The sequence below is a fragment of the Chiloscyllium punctatum genome, chromosome 12 (genome assembly GCF_047496795.1).
Source record: "Chiloscyllium punctatum isolate Juve2018m chromosome 12, sChiPun1.3, whole genome shotgun sequence".
NCBI classification, from domain to species: domain Eukaryota; kingdom Metazoa; phylum Chordata; class Chondrichthyes; order Orectolobiformes; family Hemiscylliidae; genus Chiloscyllium; species Chiloscyllium punctatum.
The window spans coordinates 28947109-28959125 of NC_092750.1; the positions used below are offsets into that span (position 1 = coordinate 28947109).

Below are 12017 nucleotides of genomic sequence, written 5' to 3' on the forward strand. Positions count from 1 at the left end.
CACAGCAATATCACTAAGCTAACATTTGCCAGCAGCACCAATACAAATATGCTTTGATATAGGGTTTAGTGTGGACAAATAGCAGTAATTTTAAACATCCTAAACATTTTGGTCAACTTATTGGTTAAACAAATTATTTCAGATCAAAAAATGTGAATGAATTATCATGGTATGTTGTTCCAGGTGACTATTCCAAGCTGGAATTAACACTTGGTCAATTGAGTGTTCCATTTCATGTTACACTGCTCAAATGTTTGGAACTCACCACTGATTAAAGACACATGGGGAGGAGAAATTACAGCCTGACTACAGTACCATCAGTAGTAGGGAAATACTGGAGTCTATTACATGCACGTGACAATAGGACACTTAGAAAATACCAACAGGATTAAACAAAGTCAGCATAGATTTTATGAAAGAGGAATGATGTTTTGACAAATCTATTGGAGTATTTTAAGGAAATAACCAGTTAAATAGATGGGGGAGATTCAGTGGATGTGACAGATTTGGATTCTCAAAGCTTTTGATCAATTCCCATATAAGAGGTTATTAAGCAAAATCAAAACATATGAGATTGGCTGTAGAATACTAGCATGAGTTAGGACTTGATTAGCAGACAGCAAACAATAGAAGGAATATATTGGTCTTTGAGTGGAATGTATGATTAATGCTAGTCACAATATATCAATGATCAGGACAAGTGTGTGAACGCACATGACAGATGCAATATAACATGGAGAACTGAAGTTATCCACGTCAATAGGAAAAGCAGGTGACAGTTTCAGATGCACAAAAACAGTATCCAGGTGCTCTTACAAACCGGTCACCAAAAAGCATGTAGGTGCAACAAGCAATTCGGAAGGCAAATGGTATGTTGGCCTTCATTGCAAGAAGGTTTGAGTACAGAGCAAGGAATTCTTAGTGCAGTTGCAAGTCCTGGTGAGGCCAGACTTGGTGTCGTATGTGCCATGTTGGTCTCCTTAACAAAGGAAAGATATTTAGCATAGTTAGAATACAGTGAAGGTTTGCCAGATTGATTCCTAGGACAGCAGGCTTATCATACAAGGGAAATTGTGTTGACTAGGTTGGTACTTACTGGAGTTCAAAAAAAAAATCGACAGACTGTCACTGAAGCACAAAATTCTAACAGGGCTGGACAAGTGGGTGTTGGGATGATGTTTCTGGCTAACATATCCAGATCAAAGCTCCATAATCTCAGAATACAGGATAGACCATTTCAGACTGAGATAGGGTAAAACTTCACTCAGAGGGCTGTGAACCTGAAGAATTTTCTACCAGGCAAGACTGTGGAGGCTAAATCACAGAATATATTTAAGAAACAAACAGATTTCTTGAGACTAAAAGGTATCAAGGCATGTGAAGGGACAGCAAGAAAATAGTGTTGAGATACAGCAGTGACTATGGTCATCTTTAATGTCAGTGACAACTCAAATAATCCATTTGGGCTACTTTTGCTCCTATTTTCCATGTTTCACAACACCACTACCACATCTTCGCCTGCCTTCAGTCATTGCAGGGGATGGATGTTTCTATGCCTTGCACCTATTTACTAATTAAGAATGAAATAAGGCATTGGTAACAAATTCTGATCATAGAAACAGTAATTACATTTCTGCGCATACAGCATTTTCAAAAAAGATGAACAACTATATACAATACACAGCATTCAGGTATAGCACTTGTGCAAATTTCAGCCTGATTGAATTCAACTGAATTCATGAAAACAATCATAAGTGAAGGAATACTAATCAGCAGGCAGGAATGTAAATCAAATTAAGTTTCTCAAAAAAAGTCAGAAGATGAAAAATGGATACAGTCACCGACTGCAATAAAAAGGCAAACCAACTAATTAAAAAGCTGAGCACTTACAACTAGAAATCAGGTTTAATGGATTTTTTAAAAAAAGCATCATATGCAATTTACCAGAAGACAGAGGCAATGGTTTAAAACAGACAGGCTGCTAATTGCTTAACACCTGTCACAACCTCAAGATGCCCCAAGTAAAGCTAAGATTGCCATTGTCTTACTGCATCATACTCAGAGAGAGACAATTGGTAGTAGCTTAACTGGAGGGTTACCACACACCCAGCAAGGAGGGAGCTCAAGAACGAGAGTCCTTTATGATGTCAGCATCACTATACATTTGAAACCAGCTGCCCAGCAAAGTCAGCTAACCAATCCCCTGTCCAGAGTAGCTCATGAAGTACTTTTTAAGCATAGTCACTGTTGTATTGTAGAGAACAAAGCAGACAAATTGCACATGGGAAGGTCTCTCAAACAGCAATATGAATAATAAATCAAACCAACAGACAATTCAAGAAAAGGTTTTGAAGGTTTAATATTAACCAAGAAAATGTGTCAAGGCAAATCAAAACATTATTGGCAACAACTGAGCTCAAACTGAAGAGAAATAGCAGGCGGGAATTAAAGGAGATGGAGCTAAAATGCCTGAAGGCACAGCTATTAATAAGAAGAGTAAGATTATAACAGGTGGAGTTGCACGACTATCAGAATATTACAGGCACAGAAACTTTGGGGCTAAGGCATCATGAGATTACGAATGAGATGGTAATTAAAAAGCTCATCCAATTAGGGAGGGAAGACTCCGGTTTCTATGGTCACTGCCCTTCCCCACTCATCTATGGCAGAGCTACCTACAGAAGGATGACAACCAAAAAGCCAGCTCAGAAAAGTATAAAATATTAAAGTCACGCTTTAAACACTGAGGTAGCTATACTCCAAACAATACTTCCTTGCATCTCTGTGACCAAAATGCCATGCACCTGCACTGCTCACTCACTGAAAAGCCAAACGCCAATACCTCATCACAAAATTAACTTAGAAACACCCTATCCTCTAACTCACCTTGCACGGTTGCTACCTGATGAAGGAGCAGAGCTCCGAAAGCTTGTACTTTCAAATAGACCTGTTGGACTATAATCAGGCGTTGAGAGATCTTTTAGCTTTGGAAAAAAAATATATATTTACCCAATGAGACACTGACTTGCTCCAATTCATGTTCCATCCCACCAACCTTTTACACTGGGAAAGAGCACTTTTCTACCTGTAATCTAGTGCAGCAACATACAAGTACAATCTTAAGTGTTATGACATCATAGTGAGCTGTTATGACAAGTTACATCCTTTCAACCAAAGTTAGGAAGTGCAAAGTTTGATTGGCAATTGAATTGTTGACACAGCAATTAAATACAGAGTCTTGACTTGGATCTGGTGAAATAAACTCCAAATTGGTAGGGCTCCAGGCTTAAATAATATAGAATAATCATTATGCAACAGACAAGATTACCTGTGGCATTGTTCTGTCAGTAATCTGATTTGAAGAGCAAGGATATGATATGCAGTTGCAAGTCTTTAATCAAGTCTGTCCCTTTAGAGCTGTTAGTCAGGTAAACAGACATCCTGAAGCCAGTTAGAGGATAACTGGCAAGAAAATTTCAGTACAATAGTAGATGCTATTAAGTTCAATTCTAGTCCTTCAAAGTTGGCAGGAAAATTTTTTATTTTAAAATATAAAAAAAGTTTTAACATTTGTATTAGGCAGATAGATGTAAGAGATGAAAAGGAACACAGCCAACCACAATTGCAGGTAGAAAGAGACCACTGCTTTACCACTGTCAAATTGGTGAGCGACTTGCAATTCACCATGAGTTTAAAATTTCCATCAAGACATTTGTTTGGGTTGTCTTCAAAAGTACACATGTATCTCCCTTATGGCCAACTGTAAATGAAACCAGCAGAAAGTCACCTTTAAAAAAAAATGGATTTGAATCTAAGAAATCACCAATCTTTAAACTGAATTGTTTTATCATGAAGGGAATGTAAAATTCTCATACTTCAGAAAATATGTTGAAGTTTTCCTGCTTATTTGTGAAAAACAAAGACCACAAATTTCTTCAGCAAAATAGCAGATATATTAATTACAAATCTTGAGAGCTAGCAAGATGTTGTCACTTTCATGTCCCAAATAACTTGCTATGGAATTAGTCCTCATAATTTAAGTGATTACTTCAGACAATGAATATTCATAAACCTGATCAATTGTTTTAACTGATCAAATTTATAAAATGATCAATTCCTATCTAGAAGCTGGAGCAAGTGCCATACCAACTGTAGGACCATTATGTGAACATTCACACCAATAAATTACATGCCTCATTTGTAATTGCTAAAATTGTGTTACTTTGGGTTAGTCAGACAGATACCACAAGGAGGAACATATTCAGTTGAAAAATCATGACAAATCAGCAGTTTTTCCTTTTAAAGTGCTTATATACAGTATTTTCCCTGCATCAAGAAATGATGCAATTAAAATCCATTTGGCTTAACTGCATCCCTGATAAGTAAATACAATTCTGAAGGCAACTGGGCATTCAGTGAAGAGGAACTGACTTTGTAAAGTGATAACTGCAAGCAAATAGAATCTTAAACATATAGATTAAATCTATGGCCCTGCTGCAATGTGTGAAGACAAACCAATAATTTGTTTGACACACGTAATCATATCACTGCTCTCCCACACACTTTTGCAAGGGGATTTAAAGCTTCCTGCATCTGCAAATGCACAATAGGATTAAACTGGCACTCAGAATATAGGCAGCAGCCATATCACAATTGAAAATCCTAACAGCAGCTAATAAAAGATCGATAAGTATTTTGCATAAATTTGATGATATACCAGATCAAAGTTCTTTTTATAAAAATTATGAACCAGGGCCTTAAAGTTTTAACAAAATTGACAAGGAGAAAAACAGAAAAATTTTGCTAAATTCTTCCGTTCGTAACTACAAAAAAAAGATTAATAATGAATTATAAATCCAGGAATGCTACAAAAGATAAAGCAGTTCTTATTGAAAAAGCAATACCTCAAACCCATTCATGCAGCTAAGAAAATCCAACAGGAAGGAGAGAAGCTACACTGATTGGGAAGGTAAGCACATCTAATAGGAAAGGTACTATTTTGGGTCAGAAGTCTCACTTTAATGAAGTGAAAAAACCATGAACCCAACAGCAAAAGGAAGTACCACAGTCAATTCTTGGTTCTGTCAAAATTGCAAATTCTAGTTCATGTTGAAGATTCAGACATAAATTTTGAGCAAGTGGTCACATAAGAATATCTCCAGGAGTTTGAAATTTGAAAGGATTCCAAGCAAGATAGCATTATATTCACATCTTTTACATCACTTCCTTTCACAGAAAAGATTATTTAGCAAAAATGCTGTTCAGGAGTCATGGTGGTTGTGCTGTTTACAACCCTTCCATTCAATTGGTAGATTGCAAAGAATAAATTTTGATGAGTTATAACTATCATATACTTATCATAATGATATAGAATACGCATAGAAATAGACCACAGCCCAAATGTTCAATGCTAGTGGCTATGCCTGCTCTCATTGTAACTGATCTGCACACCCTTCTACTTCATCTTATTTATCGGTTGATGGCATTGGGGTATTGCTGGGGAGGCTAGTATTTACTGCCCATCCCTAATTACCTTAGCAAAGTGATAGTGAGCAACCTTTTTGAATTGTACCAGTCAACTTGGTGTAGGAATATTCAATGTTGTCCAGTTTAACTCTCCCAGGATGTAATCGCAGTTTAATTCAACCATGTGGCTGTCTAGGTCATTTCCAAGGATATTTAAGGATTAACAATATTGTTGAATGTCTTAAGTCACATGTAGGCCAGACTTCCTTCCCCCAACAGCAGGTGGATTTGCACAACAATCAAATGTGATCTCACCCTGTTTGATCAATCACCTTCCTTACATCACAACATCAGAAGTGGGGAAATTTGCAGATGTTCAGCACCACTTGCTACTCCTCAGATATTGAGCAAGTCCATAACTGCAAAACCAGATAATATCCAGACTTGAGCTGAGAAGTGGTGAGTGGCATTCCACACAAACAAGTGCCAGGCAATTACCATCTCCATGGTGAGAATCTAATCATCTTCATTTAATATTCAAGAAGTTTAACCATCATTGAATCCCTCATGATCAGCATCCTAGGATGTATCATTGACCAGAAATTGAACTAGACTAGTCATTGACTATAGCTGCAAGAGCAGGTCAGAGGTTAGGATTCCCCAAAAAGTGAACAACACTTTGATTCCCCAAAACCTATCCACCACCGACAAGACACAAGTCAGGAGTGTGATGGAACATTGTTCACTTGCCTGGGCAAATGCAACTCCAATCACGCCTGAGAAGCTTGAAACCATCCAGGACAAAAGACGTCCAATTTATTAATACCACATCCACAAACATCCACTGCCTCCATCACGGAGGAGATGCATTGTAGTAATTCACTAAAGATCTTTAGACACCACCTTCCAAACCCAATGATCATTTCCATCTGGAAGGACATGGGCGGCAGGTTCATGGGAACACTCCGACCTTTCAAGTCACTCATTGTCCTGACTTGGAAATATATCGCTGTTCTTTTGTCATCACTGGGTTAAAATCCGACAACTCATCCCTAACTGCACTTGGGTGCAACTACATAACATGGACTGTACTGGTTCAAAACTGCAGCTAACCACCTTTGCAGCTGGCAATGCACACATCCCGAAATGCATGAGAAGTGCTAGGTCAAATTATATTAACTCAACTCTTGCAAATTCTATGCATTTAGTTACAACGTAATATAATAAAACAGTATTAAGATACTCAGTAGTGCAGTGATTTGAATATACAGCTAATCCCAAAAGTCTACAACTAACATGTCAAGCAGCATCCATGGAGAAAAGCTGAGGGAATGTTTTCCATAGATACCCTTGCTTCAAAAATCTGATTAAATGAGCTTTCAACTTGAAAATGCTGTTTTTACTTCCAAAACTTGGAAATAAAATTTCTCTGCTAATGGTAATACTTCTACACAAAATTAAACAGAATCATCCTTATTCTTGCTGGATGCCAAGCAGATACACAAGTGGTTATTGAACACAATTCTAGCAACAATGCTGATGTATATATATAACCACTGGAACATTAAAGAACCAAAGTCTGCATCCTTTGAAAGAGATGGTCTTGTGTGGTTAGAGTTTCAAAGGAGGCTCCCAAGCACTGAGGATGTCACCTAGACAGGGGACGAAACATTTGCAAGAGAAATTCCCAGCTCGGCGAACAGAACCACAACAATGAGCACCCAAGCTACAAATCATCTCCCAAACTTTGAAGAGTTTGTCAATACGTAGTACAATTTCAGCATTGTTATTATTGCTGGTGAAATGAAAGCAGGAATTAAAATAATTTAATCTTTTTATATATAGTAACATAATTCAGCTGTTTCCAGGATATCTGCACTTGCGGCTATTTTTTTTATGGATGGGAGTCTGCTTGCCTTAATTTAAATGAGAATATCAGTTCTAAGATGGCTGACCAAAATATAGCTCATTTTTAAGTTTATCTTGATGACATCAGTCCAAAATATATCCAGCTGTGGTCTGATATTAAAGCCAGGTGAGATGAAGAGCTGTGAAAGTCAGAGGTGGGGCCTTCCCTGAGCCATTGCTGCATGGTTAACATATTTAAGCCCATTCAAATCTCATTTCTTGGAAGATCAAAATTCCTAGATTTTTCACCATTTATATAAATGATTTGGATGTGAGCACAAGAGGTACAGTTAGTAAGTTTGCAGATGACACCAAAATTGGAGGTGTAGTGGACAGCAAAGAAGGTTGCCTCAGATTACAACAGGATCTGGACCAGATGGGCCAATGGGCTGAGAAGTGGCAGATGGAGTTTAATTCCGATAAATGAGAGGTGCGGTATTTTGGGAAAGCAAATCTTATCAATAAGTGTATAAGTCCTGCTAAGGTCCTAGGGAGTGTTGCTGAACAGAGACACCTTGGAGTGCAGGTTCATAGCTCCTTGAAAGTGGAGTCACAGGTAGATAGGACAGTGAAGGCAGCATTTGGTATGCTTTTCTTTATTGGTCAGAGTATTGAGTACAGGAGTTGCAAGGTCATGTTGCGGCTATACAGGACATTGGTTAGGCCACTGTTGGAATATTGTGTGCAATTCTGCTCTCCTTCCTATCGGAAAGATGTTGTGAAACTTGAAAGGGTTCAGAAAAGATTTACAGGGATGTTGCCAGGGTTGGAGGATTTGAGCTTTCGGGAGAGGCTGAACAGGCTGGGGCTGTTTTCCCTGGAGCATCAGAGGCTGAGGGGTGACCTTATAGAAACTTACAAAATTATGATAGGGTAAATAGGCAAAGTCTTTTCCCTGGGGTCAGGGAGTCCAGAACTAGAGGGCATAGGTTTAGGGTGAGAGGGGAAAGATATAAAAGAGACCTAAGGGGCAATCTTTTCATGCAGAGGGTGGTACGTGTATGGAATGAGCTGTCAGAGGAAATGGTGGAGGCTGGTACAATTGCAACATTTAAGAAGCATTTGGATAGGTATATGAATAGGAAGGGTTTGGAGGGATATGGGCCAGGTGCTGGCAGGTGGGACTAGATTGGGTTGGGATATCTAGTCAGCATGGATGGGTTGGACCGAAGGGTCTGTTTCCATGCTGTACATCTCTATGACTGTAAATATTTGAACTTACTAACTATGCATCTACCTAAGAGCCATTCACAGGTATTGGCAGACAGAGGTTCTTTATCAAAAATAGGTTACTACTGTAGATACTATCACAGCTGCATGTTGCCAGCCATATCTCCATTCGTCCTTGGCTTCAGGTCATCTGCAATGACCCATGCGCCCCCACCATGGCCCCACTGCTTGAACAAACAGCAGTGTAATAACAACTGATTGCAAGTAACTCCTTTTAATTATAGTACAGTAATTTTCAAAACATGTCTATCCCATGTAGTCTGCAAGACCATAAGACACAGGATCAGAAATTAGGCCATTCGGCCCAGAGTCTGTTCTGCCATTCAATCATGGCTATTAAGTTTCTCAACGCAATTCTTCCTGTAATCTTTGATGCCCTGCACAATCATGAACCTATCTTCTCTATTTTAAATATACTCAATGACCTGGCCTCAACAACCTTACGTGGCAATGAATTCCATAGATTCACCACTCTCTGGCTGAAGATGGTTCACGGCTCACCGAGCATTGCAGAAGAGTCCACAGGTGCCAACTGGACCTCCCAGTCACCGCTCATTTCAATTCCCCCAACCACTCCCTTTCCGACATGATCATCCTTGGCATCCTCCATTGCCAAAACAAACCACAGCGCCAATTGGAGAAACAACACCTTATCTTCCACCTGGGCAGCCTACAGCCTGAAGGACTCAACATAGAGTTCTCCACTTTCAAATAACCTCCCTCCCCATCGCCCAACTCTTTTCCCAACCCCTCCCCCTCCCTGCCACCAACCAAATCCATTCCTCCCATTGCTACCGGTCTTCTCCAACCCCTACTTCACCACCCTAGCCCCACCTCCCCCTTTATCTGCAGCTCCACCTCCCCCACATTTCCCCCCCCCCCACCCATCCCCAGTCCAGAAGAAGGGTTACAACTGAAACGTCAACTTCTCCACCTCCTGATGCTGCCTGGCTTGCTGTGTTCTTCCAGTCTCCTGCCTGTCTACTCCATTTTAGATTCCAGCATCTGCAATTTTGTTGTCTCTATCTGAAGAAGTTTCTCCTCATCTTTGTTCTAAAAGGTCTTCCCTTTAAGGCAATGCCCCCTGGTCCTAGTCTCTCCTATCAATAGAAACACTTTCCCCATATTCATTCTGTGCAGGCCATTCAGTATTCTGCAAGTTTCAATTAGATCCCACCCCTCCTCCCCATCCTTCAAAACTCCATTGAACATAGTCTCAGTCCTTCTTTTCATTCCTGGGATCATTCTCATGAACCTTACCTGGACCCAATCGAGGACCAGTGCATCCTCCCAGAGATATCAGGCCCATAATTGCTCACAATATTTAAAATGTATTCTGAAGAAAGCCTTATAACACTTTGGAAGTACGTCTCTGCTTTTATGTTTTACTCCTCTCAAAATAAATGCCAACATTGTGTTTGCCATCCTATCAATTCAACCTGCAAGTTTACCTTAAAAGAATCCTGGATTAGGATTCTCAAGTCCCTTTGCAATTCAGACTTCTGAATTTCCTCCCCATTTAGAAAATAGTTCATGCCTCTATTCTTCCTACCAACATCTTGTACAGCCGCAACATGGCATCTCAGCTCCTATATTCAATGCACTGACAAATAAAGGCAAGCACACCAAACACCTTCTTCACTATTCTGCCGACCTTCAAGGAACTATGAACCTGCATTCCAAGGTCTCTGTTCAGCAACACTCCCCAGGACCTTACCATTAAAAAGGTGTATACATCTTGCTCTGATTTGCCTTCCCAAAATGCAGCACCTCACATTTATCTAAATTAAACTCCATCTGCCACTTCTTGGCCCATTGGTCCATCTGATCAAAATCCTGTTGCACTCCGAGGCAAGCTTCTTGGCTGTCCACTACGCCATAAAGTTTGGTGTCATCTACAAACTTACTAGCCATACCTAGTATGTTCACATCCAAATCATTTATATAAATGATAAAAAGCCACTAATCCTTGTGGCATATTGCTGGTCACAAGCCTCCAGCCCAAAAAGTAACCTTCTGTCTCCTACTTCCGAGCCAGTTACATATCCAAATGGCTAATTCTGTATTCTATGCGATTTAATCTCATGAACCAGTCTATCATGCGCAACCTTGTCAAACACCTTACTGAAGTCCACACGGACCACGTCCACCACTCTACCTTCATCAATCCTTTTCATCACTTTCTCAAAAAACTCCAAGTTGGTGAGACACGATTTCTCACACACAAAGCCATGCTGAGTAAATCAGTACTTGCTTTTCCAAATAAACGTCAATCCTGTCCCTCTAGCAACTTGTACACCACTGATGTCAGGCTGACTGGTCTATAGTTCCCTGACTTTTTCATGCAACCTTTCTGCAATACTGGAACAATGTTAGCCAACCTCCAGTCCTCTGGCACCTCACTTGTGGCTATCGACGATACAAATATCTCAGCAAGGGGCCCAGCAATCGTGATTAGGTAAATCAGTTTTCATTGGTTGGATTGGTGGTATACATAATTGGCCAAGGTAATGTTAATTCCCCTACCTCTAGCCGAGATCATGTAATCCAACACCCAACTTCAAGGAACAATCTTCAGGAAGTCATCCAAAACCTCATGATTCTCATCTCTTTTCAGCAACAGGATAGAAGAGTTCACATAAAGCAGCTTATGACATACTAGACACATTTGACAACAATAACAGGAAAAGAAATTGCTGGAAAAGTTCAGCAGGTCTGGCAGCACCTGTACAGAGAAGTCAGAGTTAATGTTTCAAGTTTAGCGACCCTTCCTCCGAACTCTTGACAACAAACATTCAATGCAGGCCCTCATGAGCGGGGCTTTGAAACCAGAGAAAATTTGACAACAATTCATGGTATATCACTTGTCAAGAGATTATTCTTTCTGCAAACTACTTGTCCCCACAAGTGTCAAATCTATTTCTCAAGTCAGAGTGTCAGTTACACACAGCATGGAAACAAACCTTTTGGTCCAACTTGCCCATGCCAAACAGATATCCTAAACTTGTCTAGTCCCATTCTTGGATCCATCACACTGAAACTTGTGGAAGGTTTCTTCAGGCCAAGAAGAATTTTCTAAATTTAATGTAAACTGTTTGAACACATCTATTAAATGGATTACTGCCAACAATAACAAACGAGCAGGAAAACAAACTGGTACCATTGAAGCTTTGCACAATAAATATAGTTTAATCCTTGGTCTTTCATTAACAATGGTAGTAACATGCTTTAATATTCATTTCCATCCATTACAGTGCTTGTGAAGAGCTGGAGGCACCTGTTATTTGCTTAACAATCAAACCACATCTATATTAAAAAAAAAATCAAAATACTTAGAAAAGAATAAACTTAAATCAAGAACAGAAAAGTCTGGAAACCTCAGCAGGTCAAGTTGCATCAATGGAGGGAGAAAC

The 12017-nt window shown here is 39.6% G+C and overlaps 1 protein-coding gene across 3 annotated transcripts in view; it reads right to left on the bottom strand.

Annotated features, from left to right (window-relative positions):
- The window catches only part of iqsec1b (IQ motif and Sec7 domain ArfGEF 1b), a 484326-nt gene that overhangs the window by 391916 nt on the left and 80393 nt on the right, over positions 1–12017 (bottom strand). The window lies entirely within an intron of this gene.